Consider the following 18,865-nt stretch of genomic DNA (forward strand, 5'->3'; position numbering starts at 1 on the left):
GGATCCTGTTAAACCTAAGTTGGATCATGTCCCCCTGATCAGGACCTTCCAACTACGCCCCATCTTATTCAAAGGGAAAGCCAAAGTCCTACCATACCTCACAATGTTTTGAATGGCATGGCACTCTCCTCTGATCCCCTCTACTTCTCCCCGTCTCTCATCCCCACCCCATTCCTTTTGGCCTGAAAATGCCAGCACTCACCAGCTACAAGCCTTGTCCATCACCTCTCTTCCTGGACATCCTGAGCTCAGGCCTCCCAGCTCTTCCTTCTTCTCCTCCAGATCTCCACGATCAGCTCTTGGTGAAGCCTTCCGAGACCCACTTGCCTAGATGTTCAACTCCCTCTGTGGGGTCGTAACTACTTCAAATTCTCTTTCTCTGCTTTGTTTGTTCTCTGTAGCCTTGACTGCACACATATATATTATATTGATTGTCTACTGGTCTCACTGAAATGTAATTTCCATGGGGACATGAAGTTTGTTTGCCTATTCATTAAAACACAGTGACTGAATAGTTTAAAAATCAAATTGAAATGAAATGAGTTCTGTATTTCAAAGGCGGTTTCCTACATCTAATTCAGCTTTTCAATCTAGAAGAACAGTTTTCAGGAGGTCTAGTTTACCCTATCATGGAAAATCTATGGCATATTTTCTATATAGAAAGAAAAACTGGTGGCCTTGGGCTGTTATTTATTCTTAAATCAGTTTGAAAAACTGTCAATGGATTGTTCATCTCTAAGCAAAGGAAATCCAAGTGTCAGATGAAAAATAATCATACTCATTTGTTCTTTTTGCTTTTAAGCTTAAAAGCCAAAACATTTTGTACCCAGAGACTAAGAAATGTATCTCCTCCTTGTAAAGGCTTAATGAAAATATAAATGATAATAATATTAATGGTAAATTAATTAAACATTCTAAAACAGACAAGGAATTTTGGAAGTGTTTAAAGTTATGGACAAGGCACTTACAGATAGGAAGATCAGGCTGTGTAAGTTAGTTCCATCAACATTGTATCCAATAAAGTTGCTATTTGTTTTTCTATAACCAGTATGTGTGCTTTATGTGTATGTTTACACGTATGTATGTGTGCCTGTGTATTCTCTTGAGATAATCAGGGAAGAATATGACAGTACAAAATGACACGGCTCTACAACAGGGGGACAAAGTGCTAGAAGAATGTCATTAAGTTCTGGCAAAGCCAAAAGCGATACTGCTTCACATGCATGTTTTCTAAGAACCTGGAGGCTTTGGGCTTTGACTCTGTCCTGTGTAAAGTAAGCGGGCTCAGGCTCCTCCTTCCACTCTGGGGTTCCGGGCTCCATCAGCATTCCTTTCATACTCTCCGCCCTCATAATCTTCTGCCACCATTAATTAGCTTTTCACAGTTTTTTTTCAAGAACAAAAGTTGAAAATCGATTAAAAGAAACTTACTCATTTTCTCCAGCATCATTTGTGAAAGACATTAATTACTCCGTCCAACACAAAACAATCTAATGCTTTTTCTATCCATGTGATCATTACTTGGTTTCCGTTTTCTGCCCATATAATTAAAATTCTCTCTTAAATTAGTGGAGGCCATTGAGAAATCATGAGGGAGCCACCCACAAAGCCCAGTGACAGCTGCTGTACACAGCTCGCCCATGTTGTGGTGTGCGGAGTTGAAGGCAAATATTCTGGCCATCAGCCTCCGTGTTGACCCTGAGCTTCCCTGAGGTCAGGACCTGCATCTTTGTCATCTGATTCCTCACTTCTAGTCTGCTTAGAAAAATATCTGTTGACCAGCTGACTGAGTGAATATAGATAACTAAGAAGAGTGGGATCTGGTGTGTAAATGGAAGAGGAAAGCAAGTTCCACTAACACAGAGGCTGGTCTTGGCCTGTTGCAAAACCTCCTGGTCCCTTGCATGGATTCTGGGCATTAAGCCCAGACATGACATGAGCTGCAAAAGGGCCTGCAGTACCTCTGAGATCAACAGTGAGGGGAGAAAGTGGTTCACCCAGAACCCCCAAAAGGAACTGGAGTAGGGTGTGGAGGTACAGTCTGATGGGCAGGGACAGGGTGGCACCAAAAACAGCCTGAGTCCCTTCTATTTCAGTGATCCTGAAACAGCTTTGACGTTTCTGAGACCAACATAACCCCCACTGTAAGAAAACTGGGCAGTCTTGGACCCCATAAAAGTATATACTCTGTGGCTGTTACCCCAGGGGTTCTTGGAAGATTTTCTTGGAAAGTGGGTAGCTCCTCCTAGAGGTCCACAAGCTGTCCCCCAAAGCGCTCCCTGCCTGGACACTACAGATGTGCACACCTGCTTCTGTACGCACTTTCAACTTAGAAAACGCTAGCCACATGGCATGGGGTGACAGTCTGCATAGAGTGGAGGCCCCGAAGGCAACGAAAAGACAAGGTGAGGCTTGAAGGCGGCCTGCAAGGAGGAAGCTGTGGCCCAGGAAGAATGATCAGAGCTGGTCCAGCTGCCACCAGCCAGGGAGCACAAGGACACCAGAGCTAAACTTTGTTACAGAGAATTACAGTCTTCTCAGAACTTCTCATTCCTTGTGGTTATTATCTTTTAATAAGTTAAATTTCACGTGATTGTATAAAAATAAAATCAACAATTATGTGGGGCAAAAAGCAAAACTCCTCCTGTGCTGAGGTCCAGTCCTGACTGCAGAGGAAATCAGTTAAGAGGGTGTCAGGAGCTGACAGCACTGCTGATGCTGGGCTGCTGGGGGCCATGCTGCCGCTGCAGGATGCTTGGGTAAAAGGACCCCAGCACAACCCTGTCCACCCCTTATCTTACAGAACCCGGGGCTCTCAACTGCTTGTCAAAAAGGAAAGTTCTGGATACCTCGTCTGACTGTCCTGGCAACTGTGACTCCAATCCCAGGGCCCCTTGACAGTGGCACAGTTGGGAAGAGGGCAGGGAAGATGTTGCTGGTCAGTGGTCCCCCTAGAAGTACCTCGGCATTTACCAGGACAGTGAAGCCCACAAGGGAGGCAGGTCTGTGGGGAGAGGCTGGGAGGATGATGGGGAAATGGAAGACAAAGGATGCAGGAGAGCAAGAATGGGTGGGAAAAGAGGCAAGATGAGGGGCCCAGACAGGCAGGAGGGAGACGCTGCCAAGGAGCCTGACACAGCAGCTGGGTGAGGCCACGCAGCAGAGCCAGAAATGAAGGGGCTACCTCGGGAGGGCCAGGAGGCCAGGCCGGCTGTCTCCCCGCTCAGCCTGGCCCACACAGCACAGCCTATCTATGATGGTGGCACTGGTGTAAGTCAGGACACACTGACCACCACCTGATCCACACTCCACCCCTCACTGGTATGACATCGTGGGGTAGGGACTGGCTAAGTGCTCAGCTTTGCACAAAGAAATGCCAGTCTTATATCCTTCTAGACCTTTCCTTTGCATACATATACTCCCTCAGTCTTTTCAGTGGTACAATTAATATCCTATTACCTGTTCTTGGGTGACTTGTTTCTCATATGCCATGGCATATTCCATGTCCCATGCCCCAACATAATTCATCCCCCACTGTCTGAGCAGATTTCTATTGTGAGAATGTACTGGGATTCACTGAACCTGTCACAGGCTCTGTCATGAAATGTGGGTCTTCCTCTGGCTATATTTGCCTGCAAAGGCAGAAACGGCTGATGGAAATGTTTTTGGAAGTGGGAATGCCAGGTCAAAATGCAACTAGATGTCACATTTAGACAGACAGATATTTAGATAGATAAAGCACCCATCACAAATCACAACTCAGTTATGTATCATCACTCACTAACCACGTGAGGGTCTGGCCCCTCACCCATGCCAAGACTGAGTGTCTTTATATATGTATAGTCTTTTAAATATCTGCCAACCTGGTGAACAAAATGTGGTACCTCAGACTTTGTTTTTGCTTTTTACTCCCTTAATTTGCATTTCTCTGATTACTCACGGGATTGATGAACTTTTCATTTGTATATGGACTATTTGGATTTCTTCTGCAAATCTCTTCTATATATTCTCTGATTAACTCGTTTATTTTTCATACTGAATTGAGGCACTCTGTGTATTAAGGATATTCAATTTTTAATAAATTTCCCAAGATTGGTTGCTTGTCTTTTTATTTTTAATGATGACTTTCATCCAAAGAAGTTGAAAATTTAATAAAATAAAGTCTTCTATTTCTCTTATATGGCTTGTGAGCTTTGTGACGTACTCAGATTATGCTTCTGTCAATATCACACACTAGAGATGCCTTTAATGCAGCCCTAAGGACACAAGGAGTGGGTGGTGGGAGCCGTGGGAGGCAGGAGAGGGCTTCAAAGAACTGAGAGTAAGCTGAATGTGTGTGTTCTGTGTGCAACTGTGTGGTTATGTATGTGTGTCTGTATATGTGGTTGTGTTTGTGGTTCTATGTGTGTACATGTTTGTGTGTATGGGGGTTGTGAATGTGTGGGACTGTCAGGGGCTGTGTGTGGAGTGCATGGTTGTGTGACTGTGTGTGGGCATATGGTTTAGTGTGTATGTGTGGTTGTGTGTGCAGCTGTGTGGTTGCACATGTGGATATGCTGTGTGCATGAGATATATCACTGTGTTAATAGTTGTGTGTGTGCGATTTTGTTTGTGAGTATGTGGTTGTGTGTGTGGTTCCATACATGTGCATGTTTGTGTGTGGGGTTATGTATGTGTGGGACAGTGGGGGGCTGTGTATGTGCTGTGTGTGATGTGTGTCACTGCGTGATTGTGTGTGGTTGAGTATGTGTGGGTATGTTGTGTGTATATAAGACAAGTGTATGCTTGTGTTAGTAGTCGTGTATGTCTGGTTCCACGTGTGTGCATGCCTGTGTGTGGGGGCTGTGTGTATGATTTTGTATATATGTTATGTGGTTGAGTGTATGCACAGTTGTGGGTGTAGTTGTATGGTTGTATGTGTGGATATGTTGTGTGTGAGGGGTGTTTGACTGTGTTAGTAGTTGTGTGTGTAGTTTCTTATGTTTTCTGTGGTCAAGTGTATGTGGATATGTTGTGTGTGTGTGAGAGAGGGTGTATGATTGTGTTAGTAGTTACAAGTGTGTGTGGTTCTATGAGTGTAGGCAGTGTGTTGTGTGTGTGGTCACGTGACTATGTGTGTGTCTGTGTGGTTGAGCGTGTGTGTATGTGTGTGTAGTGCATATGTAGCTGTATGGTGTCAGCTAACTTGTCTCTTTAGTTCACGGGTCTGCAGACTCAGAGAAGCTGCCTCTGGTTCTTACAAAGCAATGAATCCTTGACCTTTAGGCTTAGGTGACTTTGTTTCTCATGGGAAGCATTTCACTGGGTATTTGCATTGGAAGAAAACGGAGCCAGATCATTGGTGAGCTGAACTGCCCTGCAGCGGGCAGTGACCCTCTCACTAATCTCGGCACTTCCCCTGCTCCCAGACCCTGAGCAGAATCACATCCCTGGTCCCTGGAAGCAATGTGTGAACTTATAAGCTGCTTTGGTCAGTGACATGTGAGAAGTGATGTGTGTCATTCTCGGTGGATGCATCTCATTGTCGGTCCTTCTTGTCCTCCCACCATCAACCCTGGTGACCTTCCAGATAGCTGTAGCTCTACTAGCCTCAGTGAGGATAACATGGAGCAGGCTCCAGGCAGACCCAGGAAACAAACCTTGCAGATGACTCCTGCGACCTGGGGGCTATTAGTCACTGTCTAACTAATTGTTGTGCTAAGTCCTTCCATTCACCCCATGGCTTCAAACATCCTCTCTCTACTGATGACTCTATGCTTTGTAATTCTGCTGCTGCTAAGTCACTTCAGTCGTGTCCGACTCTTTGCGACCCCACAGACGGCAGCCCACCAGGCTCCCCCATCCCTGGGATTCTCCAGGCAAGAACACTGGAGTGGGTTGCCATTTCCTTCTCCAATGCATGAAAGTGAAAAGTGAAAGTGAAGTCGCTCAGTCATGTCCGACTCTTAGTGACCCTATGGACTGCAGCCTAGCAGGCTCCTCCGCCCATGGGATTCTCCAGGCAAGAGTACTGGAGTGGGGTGCCATTGCCATTCTAGCACACACCTAACCCCTGAGCTAGGAACCGGGTTGTTTTGGGGGTTTTTTTTGGCTCTACCTCTCTCAACTTACAAACTCTTCAGTGCCCAGGGCTCTGTCATGGGCTCCTTTCTCTTCTCTGTCTACACCCTCCCCCTCAGTAATCGATTCTGCATCAGGCTTGGGAAATACTGTTTCTGCAATGGTGTTTTCTAAAGCCTGGCTAACACCTGTCCACTTTATTCCTGGATGATGCCTGCATTATTCTGGACTCTCAGAACTCAATAGAAATATTGTCCCTGCCTCCTGAATTACACTCTTGAATTGAACAATAGTGCCTAATATAAAAGAGGTCCTTGAAAAAGTCAACACACAATTTGATAAAGAGGTAGGAAAAAATGTAATAATAAAAAAAAAAATCTTTAACAGTTTAACTCAGGAAAAAAGGAAGGAAAAAAGAAGGGAAAGGTAGATGCAGCTTTGTTACATCAAACGGAAAACGCAAAAACTGAAAACAGAATGTTGCCCCATGTCAGCAGGAACCTTCATCAACAATCATATTTGAGAAGCACAAGAAAAAAACCAAAACATGGGACAAAGAACTATAATCAGTATTTTGTAATAACCTATAAGGGACAATAATATGTATTATTGTATTATATAATATGTATATATAATATGATATATGTATTATTATATATTATATATTTATGAATTACTGTGCTATGCACCCGAAACTTACACAACACTGTAAATCAACTATACTCTAACAAAAATTTAAAGATAAAACATTAAAAAATAAAAGCACTGAAAGGCTTTAGAAATCTAAAGCAAATAAATACAGATTTTCGTTAGCTGATAGCAGCTCTTCTATGTGCAGACTTGAAACTTTTTCATTTGGATATGAATTTTTTTATTGCATAGATTTATAATCATGAAAACTTGGTTTAAAATTGTAGTGGTTTTGAGACTCCCTTTCTACTACAAACTGTTACATGTAATTCCCTTACTTACATGTTCTTAAACTCTTAAACCATGATTTTGCTTCCAAAAAAAAGAGGCAAGAACTGAACCCAGCTCTCTTTCTAAAACACACATTCCCCATGAATGTACCCTCAAGGACACAGCTCACGCAGGACCACAGTCAGCGGGACACTGCAATGGCGGTCCCAATCACTGCATTAAGTCACTGTCCCCACCAGCCATGAGCACATTGTGGAGTCAGTTTGAACGCTGGAGGTGGGGCAGCACTGGAAGGACTCCCTGGGTCAACAGTTTGCAACAGGAGAATGATTCTCATTGCATGAAGGGACCCAGGTTCTGGGAAGAGCTACCTGAAACTAAGGTGGAAAATGGCAACAATAATAGAAAAATACATTCAGCCTACCTCACTGTGTTGTATCAAGAAACAAAAGTCTTCACTTTACAATCACGCATCAAGCCTATGATCAGAATGGCGAGGCCAGTGGAGGTGGAGACAGGAGCGTGTGGGACAGGCCACCCAGAGCAGCCTGCAGGGGTACTGGGTGGGTCCCAGGGCTCACTCACCTGGAAGAGATTCTCTTCCCCATCAGGTCCCAAATCCATCACCCTCTCATCACCAGAACAATACCCTGGCCCTCCTAGACTTCCCACCTGGAAGCCCATACTCTGTGGTTCATCCCTCTGCCTCACCCCCATGTCCCAGTGTCTGGCACAGAGCAGCTGAGATGATCCCCACTTCTCCTTTCTATTCCCAGCCCCATTCTATTCCCCACAGAGGAACTTTACTGATGTTTGAAACCAGAACATGTTTTGCCCTGACCTCAAATTCTAAGGTGGCCTTTTCCTACATATGGAATCAAAATAGAAGCTCCTTTCCATGTCCCAGGAGCAGAAGACTTCTGGCCCCCACCTTACCCCTCCAAGTTTTCCCTTACACTTTTTCCTTCCATCATTTCACTCCTGTCCCTCTTAGTGTCTCCCCTCAGATCCTCTACACATTCTTCCTCCTTTGTCTGCAACTTTTCCTGCATTGATTCACACACATTCTCACATCCTATGTCACTTGCTAAGAGGCTTCCACTGGTTAATGTACCTATTAAGTCCCATCTGTATTTTCCCATAGAACTCACTTTTTTCCTTAACTGTGCTTCACATTAATTGCAGTAGATACATGTGCATGTGTTAGTATCTTTATCCTTCATTGTACTGGAAGCTCCAGGGAGGGGTGGGCCATGTCTGTTAACCTTCACTGGAAACCAGCGTCTGGCACACAGATACCTAGAGAGTGTCAAATAAGGACACCTATATAGTTTATTGGGTAAATAGGTAATTGAAATTCATAACTGTGACGCCCATAGGTTAGCAAAACAGCATGGACTCTTGGGCCTGGCTTGTGTCCTAACACAAACACTGAGTGTCATGAGAAGGAAGAGGTAACAGCAAGGAAGTTCAATGCCCAGGACATGCCGGCAACTGGCTACAGTCACCATTGTTCTCGTTACTGTAGAAGCTTGAATTTAGACTAGCCGGGAAGGTGTCAAGTGCTCAGAGCAAAGAGCTGAAGACAAGGCTTGCTGAATGTGGCCTTTCCATGTTTTTTCTTTTAAAGTTAAAATGACATAGCAGATCTGACACCTGGTATACCTTCAAGGGCATTCCATACAGTGCCTGGAGAAAAAAATAATATAACTAAAATGGGGTCTTATTTTCATTCTCTACTTTCAGACTTTAATCCCCTGCCTCCTGGACCTTAATCCCATCTCACTCGCATTCCTGTCAGGAACCAGCTCCCATGCCTCGCCCAGGATCACAGCACCCTGCTGTCAGCACAGCTCACTGCCTCCCTGGACCGCAAGGCCTCCTCCAAAGCTCTGTCCCAGTTCCAGCCTTCCTCCATCATCTGATCTCTCGACCTTGTCGCCTACACCTGCCCCACCACTTTCCTCTTCGTGTGCACGAGGCCCTCCGCCCTTTGCTTTCTACCCTCATTTCTCCCATTGAGTCTCATATTTTCCCTTCTCTCTCCCATGATACTGATGATCCCTATCATGGAGTGAATGTTTGTATCTCCCTAAATTCATATGTTGATGTCCTAATGTGCATCGTGATGACATTAGGAGGTGGGGCCTTTAGAAGGCAATTATGACCTTCATGACCTATGAGTGTCCTTATAAGGAGAGGCATGCGGGAGATGATCTCTTTCTGCCTCATGAGGACACAGCAAGAAGGTGACCATCAGCAAATCAGGAAGAGAGCCCTCACTGGAACCCAACCATGCTGGTCCCTAATCTCGGACTTTCAGTCTCCAGACTGTATGAAATACATTTCTACTGGTTAAGTCCCCCTGTTTGTCGTAGTTTGTTATAGCAGCCTAACTGACAGAGATTATTTCTTGTACTTCAAATTCTTGTCTCTGTCATGGTATTTTACTCTTCTTTTCTCCTCCAGGTCCCCATCTTCCACTTTTAGTGCTGGTTCTCTGTCTTCTCTCATTATCCTGCTGTGGACTTCTGTCAATGCTTTGCTTGTGAGAGTCCATCTGTCCATTTCCTACGCTCCAAATAGCCTCTATGTATCTGACTATGAAATGTCTACATTCCAGCAAGCCTACCAAGGCTAACTCAGTCCGTTCTTCAGTTGTGTGCTGGGGGATTTTATTTCCTGAAGATCACAATGCAGTAATCACATGGGATGACATGGGGTCAAGTGTGTTTCCTGCAAAGGGGCAGCACAGTGGGCTCGGAGGAGGTGACCTGAGTTAAATCCCAACACTGTCATTTCTGATCTACATGACTCTGGGCAGGACACGTAGGCTTTCTACACCTTGGTATCCTCATCTCCCACATGGGATTGCACTCAAGGGGTTGCTGTCATCACACAGAGTGAGATTCAAAGGGTCTGTGGGGAGGATAATGATGAAAGAAAGTGCAGAAAGGTCCATGGACAGTTCAAGCTCAGTGCAAGTTGATGCCTTCTGCACTGGAGCAGAATATAGCAGTTTCTTGGTCAAGTCACGGTGATGTCAAAGGTAAAAATTTTTAAATATATAAATATAAAACATAATGAGGACTGGCTCCAAGATCCGCTTTTCTTCCTAACTGGTGAGGTTATCTCTTTAAGGGTTTCAGTAACTGGGTGGCACAGGACTACTGGGATCAAATGTCTGTGGCATAGTTTGACTGAGCTGTGGTATTCAAGCTCCAGAAATTGATTTATCAATTTAAATACTGTTACTATTTGATGTGGTAGCCAAATGCAGTTGGATCGTGTCCATTTTTATTCTTCTCTAAGCAAGATTCCCCCCTTTACATCCTATAGAGGCGTTCCATAATCAGAAGTTGGGAGATGTATTTTGATTTTGCATTTTAAAGAAGTAAGATAAGCACACAGATATTTATAGCAGCTTATTCATAACTGCCAAAACTTAGAAGCAACCAAGATGTCTATGTTCTACAGAGGTGATTGGCTAAATAAACAATGGTGCATCCAGACAAGGGAAAATTATTAAGTGCAAAAAAGAAATGAGGTAAAAAGGTACAAAAACACAGGGATGAACCTTAAATGTATCTTACTGTGTGAAGGAGGCCAATCTGAAAAGTCTACATCTTGTATAATTTCAACTGTGTGAATTTCTAGAAGAGACAAACTACCCAGACAATGAAAAGATCCATGGTTTCCAGGGGTTAGGAGGCAAGAAGGGACAAAGAGGTGGAGCACAGAGGATTTTAGGGCAATGAAACTATTCTGTATGACACTCTATACATGTACATGTATAGGTCAGGGGCTCTACATGTCATCTTACATTTCCCCAAAACCACCGGATAGACACCACCAACAATGAACCCTCATGCGAACTATGTATGTACTGGGGGTGACTAGGTGTCAGTGTAGGTTCATTAATTGTAACAAATACACTGCTCTAGTGGGGGATGTTGATAATGGGGTCCCTATGCATGTGTGGGGCATGCGGGTATATAGAAAATGTCTTAAATTTGCTGTGACTGCCCTAAAAATAAAGTCTATTTAAAAAGATTAAGATAGGAAATTATTCCCAATAAAAAAGTACATTTCAATACATCATCACATAGAGTAACCCTTCTCAAACATGCTCTATTCCTTCTGGGAGCAGAAGGAGGAGAGCCCAGGGCAGGCCAAATTCTCTTCTCCTAACTTTCTGGAATTTCTTCTTCGACATTAAAATTATATATATAAAAAAAAACCAACAAAAAAACAGACTCAGAATCGCCTCAGCCCCTCCTTCACTCCACGGTCCTGTGTTTTTACATTCATTTGCTTTCCATGTAGCTCAGTTGGTAAAGAATCTGCCTGCAATGTGGGAGACCTGGATTCAATTCCTGGGTCGGGAAGTTCCCCTGGAGAAGGAAATGGCAACCCACTCCAGTATCCTTGGCTGGAGAATCCTATGGACAGAGGAGCCTGGCAGGCTACAGTTCATGGGATCCAAGAGTCGGACATGACTTAGAGCTATCTTTCTTTTTCTTCTTTCTTTTCTCAACCACTCAGACACACTGAACACCTGGATTCAATGGAATTTTTTAAACAGCAGAAATGCCACAAGAAGCTCCCGATGGCTCTGACCTGTGGGCTTGATATTTACTCTGGGCTAGAGGTAATTGTGATGAAATGAGACTCAGAGAGAGAGGTCCAGTCCTGCCCAAGGGGTGGCAAGATAGCTTATCCTGTGTCCGAGTTCAACTTGCTTTGCCTTATGCTGGTTTCACCCTTAGATCAAAGGGAGGATAAATTCAGTGGTGAAACTTCAGCTTAGTAAACTAACCAAAACACACAGTTCACGGTAGAAAGCTGTTCGTGACATATGGCTAAAAGAGCCAAAAAGTGAATCTTGCAGTGTGCGCCCATTACCTGGAAAATCACTCTAGGAAGTTCTGTGGCACATCCAACAGGCATGCCGTTGACATGCTGACTTTATAAAGATGACCTCATGTAACTTTATATATATATATACATATACATATATATATACATATATATATATATATATATATATATATATATATATATATACTGCCTCATGTAACTACATAACATATTATGGGGAAATGCTGTACTAATAAAGCTAGATGTGGTCCAATGGTTGTATTCTGCCTTCCCTTCCACCACTTCTAAGCATTTCTTCCAGTGCCTTTTCCCATAGAATACTTGTTTCTGGGGTTACATCCCATTTTCTTGGCTATATTTTCCTTTGGGTATCAGTCTGTGTGTTCTGCTGTGGTTGTAAAAATCTCACCCAAATGGCAGACCAGAATCCTCCCCTTGACCATGAGCAGGATCACTAACTCCTCTGCATTCAGCAGCCAAAACCAAGAAGTGTCACTTGCTTGGTGTCTCAGCACGCCATGGTGGGCTCTGGCATCCGAGTTTCAATCCTGACTCAGGATCCTGATGGCTGAGTAAATGTGGCCAAGTGGGTGAAGTATTGGAGCCCTGCCTTCTTCTTGAGGGTTCAGTCCCTGGGTTGGGAAGATCCTCTGGAGGAGGACATGGCAACCCACTCCAATATACTTGCCTGGAGAATCCCATGGACTGAGAAGCCTAGCAAGCCACAGTCCATAGGGTAGCAAACAGTCGGATATGACTGAAGTGACAGAGCATTTGTCATGCTTTCTTTATATCTCATCTCGTTTCACTGCTGAGGGTGAAATATTGTGATACTGTGGTACATCCCAAGGGTTCAGCACAGAGTCCAGGGCAGAGTGGATAGATCTTGATGATGGTGATGACAATATCTGCTGGTATTCCCTCCCCTGAGCCCAGCACATTCCAGCTCTTTGTGACCCCCACCCACATCCCCAGACTCAGTCAACATGGGCTACTCATCCTCTGAGTCCCAAAAAACAGGATCTTGCTTTTTCTCGAAGTTCCTCCCACCTTCTGCCTCCTTTTGCACAGCTTTCATGTTCTGCTCCACTGCATGGCTCATTCCTATTGGCCCTTCAGAATTCATCTTAAATACTGTTTCCTCCAGGAAGCCTTCCTGGGCTGCACTGACCAGATCAGGGCAGCTCCTTGCTCACTGTTCTGAGTGTGACCTTGACTAACAGGGAGCAGAGGTCACATCTGTTTGATTCACTGCTGTCTGTCCAGGGCATGCTGAATGGTCAACTACTGTCTGTTGAATGATTTAAGAGTCATAGCTGGAACTGTCACCTTGGGAATCAACTGTAGATGGATGCTGTCTGGGTCCTCTCAGAAAAAGAACTCAGAACTCAAAGCTCAGCATCTGAAAGACAAGGAGGACTCAGGAAGAGACACGCACAGGCCCTCCAGACCCAGCCATCCAGAGGAGGATAGAAAGCCAGGGATATGGAGACAGGACAGCACGGAAACACTGATCATGCCTCCCAGGGGACGATGACATCATAAAAACGCTGCTTCAAAACAAATGCAAAACTGGAATACAATGTCAACCAGAATTCCAATGTTGTATTTTGGGGGAACTGAATGCAATTATTTTGAAGTATAAAGTATGAACTGATAGGAATAGTAGTAACATGAATAAACACAGCGAACATTTTTTATATTTATGGCTGAAGTGGCAGTGGGTGAGGGTATAGAAAAATATCAAGAACTGGACACAACTTGATAATCATAGACATCAGGTGCTGAATCTATGGGGATTCAGTATACTACTGTTCTGTATACACTTATAGAGGTTTAGTATTTTCCACAAAAAAATGAGGCACTCTCCTAAGCACTTTACATCTATTTTTAAAAGCAGACAAGAAAACCAAAGAACAGAATAATAGGGAGGGTTTGCTTTACCATAAAGGTGTGCTAGTCAATACATTATGATACCAATGTACACCCAACTGGCCTGTAGCTCTCAGGGAAAAGAATAGTTTACTTAGTAAATGAATCTGACAGAAAACAAACTTATACCCTACCCCACCTATACACAGAAGTAAATTCCTGGTAAATTAAAGACATAAATGTAAGACATGTAACTGTAAACATACCACAAGAAAATGTATTCAAATATTAAATAGCTGTATGACTCTGACATAAGCAAGACCTTTTTAAACAATGCAAGATACTCAGTAATTACAAAGAAAATAATAAAAAATACTTAACAGGATAATATTTCAAAATATGACAAACAACACAAAAATAGTTGCAACACATATTTCAGTAAAGTGCTAACCTCCCTTTAAATAAAGTCTTAAGATAAAGGCAAATGACTCAACAGAAACTCAGGCAAAAGACATGAAGAGGCAATTTATAGGAAAAAAATCCAGAAAGCCAAGAATGCATAAAAAAGATGCTCACTCTGAGCAGTAATCGTGAACAAACAATGCAAATTTCCAAAACCATATCATTATCAGACAGACTGGAGAAGAAGCTGGTGATGACACCCAGACACAAAGGGATTGAGGGAACTCTTTATGCTTTTGCATTTTTCGTACGAATGTAAATTTCTAAGCCCTTTTGGGAAAGTCATTTGAAAATAGCAATTCAAGTTCAAAATAAAGAGCTTGTTGACTCAGTAATCCCATTTTGGGAAATATATCTTATAGAAATAAAAACTAGTAGTATATTAGAAACTGTTCAATGACACTTAATAAAGACTTCTGAAGTGGCAGAAAATGAGAAAATCAGAATGCTTCTCAACAGAGAATAGCTGGATAAGCTGGATGGATTCATATGTTTAGAAAAGATAAATCAGACTTGATTTGTTGATCTGGAAGGACACCCATGACACACAGTTTGCTGAGGAAAGGAAGTATCACAGTAATATGGATGGCACGGAACCATTGACATCTGGTTGTATAAACAAGTGCAAAAGGCTCTTCTATATTTATAAATAGGTGCACAGGTGTAGCTAGTAATTTATACACAATATTTATTAGCGAAGGGAAGTATAAATTGGGGGGCATCAATAACATTTTAAAAATTCTTTTCATTGCTTCACTGGCTGGAGAAGTGAGGAATGTGGTTGAATACAGACCTAATCAGAGAGGAGGGGAAGGTTTACCAGGGTTGCTCTACGTCCCTGGATGACCACCCCAACAGCCGATCACAACTTCAGAGGGTCCTATGGGGTTGCACAGAGTTGGACACGACTGAAGCTACTTAGCAGCAGCAGAGGCATCTTGATAGAGCAACACAGGGAGCCCTATTTCCTGGGCAACTCAGGCGGATTATCTGCTCACCAGGAGGACAGCAACTGCTTTCCTGGGAGGAAAGGGCCAGAGCCAGGCCACTGTTGAGGGCCTTGATGGTGGTGTGCACGAGCACTGTCAGTGACATATCTTTGCAGTGTGCTGCTCATTGTGAGTTTTGAAATCCAGCCCAACAGAAAGCATAACCCCAGTAAGATGGTGCTTCCTGAGACAGGACGCAGAGGCTGAGTGCTGCCTGCCTATGGCATGTGATCCCCACAGCTGGACCGTGGTCCAGAGAGGCACAGACGTGATGCGTGGGTGTCAGGGCAGGCCTGACACCTGCATCCTTTAGCCTTTGTGCTCGGACAGGCTGGGGGCGGAAAAGCCAAGAAGCCATCCTGGCTTTAACACTATTCGAATTGTTCCTCCAATGAGGATTTTAAACTTCCATTTACACCTCCCAGGCTCACTGAAATCACTCCCACACTCATGCCAGGCTTCTACAAATGCCACATTGTGATCAGATGCTAAATGCAGTGGTCCTCAGAGAGGCTGAGGACCGCTTGGGAGGGGTGCTCACCCCTGGGTGGGGGCTTCAGAAAGACCAGGGACTGGTACAACATTCATTCCTGAGGAACAGCCCAGCTTCTCAAAGCGAAACTTGTGTGTGCGGGATCTACAAATATCAGAGGTATTTTTATGCCACTCACCTGGAACCAGTTGTCTTTGGAAGCCACTGAAGGCCCTCATCATGCTCATGAATGTGTGAAGCCAATGAACTGACAAACACTTGGTTTCTATCAAAAGGCAAATTCGAGGCCCATGTCTCAGTCACACACTTCAAATACTGGATCCAGTTTCCCACAAAACAACTGCATTTTCATACTTTCATCCTGCCTCTTCCTCAAAAAGTAAACACCCCCTACCCCTCAAACAAAAAACACACAAAAAATAAAACTTAAAGTAAATGGAGTATCTTAAAAGTGTTCACAGGTCATTGTAAAGCCCAGAAGGAAGGTAACAGCGTTGGCTAACTTGAGACTTTGAGTAGTTAAGTATGCACACTGTCGTTTCCATGGTAACATTAAAATAAGAGACATAAGTGCATGTAACTTTCAAATAATTACAAGAGAAAAAGTGAAATTCTCACATTTCTTCACCAGTAGCTTCTGAGTGTCTACCCTGGGTCAGGCTCTGTTTCAGGGCCTTGATATGTTCCTAAACAAAAGGGCAGAGACGCCCCAGGGGCTTCTTTTCTAACAGAGGCAGAGACACAACACAGGGCACCATAACTGGTGCACTGTACAGGGTGACAGAGGGAGCTGACTCCTACGAGAACAGGACAGGGTCAAGAGCAGGTGGAGGGCGAGGGGTGGCCAGGGCAGACCTCACAGAAAAAACGTTTGGAACAAGGGCGTGGAAGAGGTATGCCATGTGCATGGCAGGGTGAGAATGTCCAGCCCTGGGGGAGGAGGGTGGGGCTCTGTACTGTCAGAGGACCGGCAGGTGGTCACATGTCTCAAGTACACGGAGCAAGGGCAGTTGGGCAGCACCGAGGCCCGCAGGCACAAGGCCATGATGTTCCCCTAAGCACCATGGACAGCGCTCACTCTACACAGGCACCAAGCAGGCTTTGTAGGGAGGGGAAACTAGCTGACATGCTAAGAGGCTCACTCTGGCTGCTGCTTAGTGAGCAGATGGCCGGGGGAGGGCGGGGAGTGGGAGGAAGGACAGAAGCAGGGAGATGAGTCAGGAGGCCACCGCCTCACCCAGAGGAAGAAGGAGATGGTCTGGGCGGGACAGCAGCAGTGGGGGTGGTGAGAAGGGGTTGAATTCTTGATATATTTTGAAAAATCGATTTGAAAAAGAATCCAAAAGAAGGCAATAAACAAGGCAGGGGGCGAGAGGAGCAGATGTAAAACAAGTAAAGAAGCACAAGATGAGATGAGTAGATTTAAACCTAAATGTGTCACTAATTAAATTAAATGTAAAGACACCAGATGCTTCAGTTAAAAGCAATAAATTGGCAGACTGAATACAAAATTCAACAATATACTATTTATAAAAGCTTTCCTACGTGTAAAGATACAGAAAAGATGAAATTTTAAAGGTAATGTAAGAAATACACTATGCAAATTATAATCACCAGAAAACTGGTGTAGCTCTGTTAATATGAGAGGTAGAAGCATTTACTAGTGATAAAGACAATTACTTCCTAGTGATCAGATCAAATATCAGTGGAGACATTAAAAATTTGAATGTATTTTTGACAAACTTCACCTATTTGACATATAGAATTACACTTTAAAGAGCTGCAGAATACAAATGTTTTTAGTATGCATGGGACATTAACAAAATATTTCTTATATTTTGGGACGTAAAGAGTATCACAAGAAATTTCAAATGATGAACTTAAAATGTTCTCTAAAGAAACAAGTCAGACAGATAACTAGCAAATCCCCATATAGTTAAAAAATTTAACCCATACAAATAACCATAGGATTTGCTCCAAAATAATATAGGAGGCTGAAGTAGCAGTAGGCAAGAAAAAACAAGTTTGGACATGACTGGATAGTCATTAAAGATGGGTACATGGGGATTCATTATATTATTCTGTGTACATTTATATATATTTTATATTTTCATAGTTAAATGTTCAAAAATGTAAATAAAGTCAATAGGAAAAATCACCTGAGCTATCAGGTTTCCCCTATGACAAATAAGATGAAATAAATAACTCAAGAGTGAAAGAAAAATCAAAACTGAAATAATAAAAGATTCTGAACTAAATTAATTGAAATATTTCCTATCAAAACTTGTGGGATGTAATAAAAGCAATAGTTAGAGGGAGTTTTATTGTTTTCAGTGCATAATGAGAAAATAAAAAGGACCAAAAATTTATGAGCCAAGCAGCCATTTCAAAGGGGGAGAAAAAATTAGCAAAATAAACACAAAGGAATTAGAAGGAAGATCATAATAAAACACATAGATGGTAGATAGGATCAACAAAATCAACAATTAGTTTCATGAAAAGAATATTATTGATTAACTTATACTATGCAAAAACATCTATTTCTGCTTTATTGACTATGCCAAAGCCTTTGTGTGGATCACAATCAACTGTGGAGAATTCTGAAAGAGATGGGAATACCAGACCACCTGACCTGCCTCTTGAGAAATCTGTATGCAGGTCAGGAAGCAACAGTTAGAACTGGACATGGAACAACAGACTGGTTCCAAATAGGAAAAGGAGTTCGTCAAGGCTGTATATTGTCACCCTGTTTATTTAACTTCTGTGCAGAGTACATCATGAGAAATGCTGGACTGGAAGAAGCACAAGCTGGAATCAAGATTGCTGGGAGAAATATCAATAACCTCAGATACGCAGATGACACCACTCTTATGGCAGAAAGTGAAGAGAAACTCAAAAGCCTCTTCATGAAATTGAAAGTGGAGAGTGAAAAAGTTGGCTTAAAGCTCAACATTCAGAAAACAAAGATCATGGCATCCAGTCCCATCACTTCATGGGAAATAAATGGGGAAACAGTAGAAAGTGTCAGACTTTATTTTTTGGGGCTTCAAAATCACTGCAGATTGTGACTGCAGCCATGAAATTAAAAGATGCTTACTCCTTGGAAGGAAAGTTATGACCAACCTAGATAGCATATTCAAAAGCAGAGACATTACTTTGCCAACAAAAGTCCGTCTAGTCAAGGCTA

General features: G+C 43.2%; 1 protein-coding gene across 4 annotated transcripts in view; it reads right to left on the bottom strand.

Annotated features, from left to right (window-relative positions):
* Window positions 1–18,865, bottom strand: part of OTUD7A (OTU deubiquitinase 7A) — a 389,075-nt gene that overhangs the window by 235,910 nt on the left and 134,300 nt on the right. The gene's annotated exons all lie outside the window — the stretch shown is intronic.

This window comes from Bos grunniens, chromosome 21, assembly GCF_055505025.1.
Source record: "Bos grunniens cultivar Pamir isolate PY7600 chromosome 21, Bosgru_T2T1.0, whole genome shotgun sequence".
NCBI classification, from domain to species: Eukaryota; Metazoa; Chordata; class Mammalia; order Artiodactyla; family Bovidae; genus Bos; species Bos grunniens.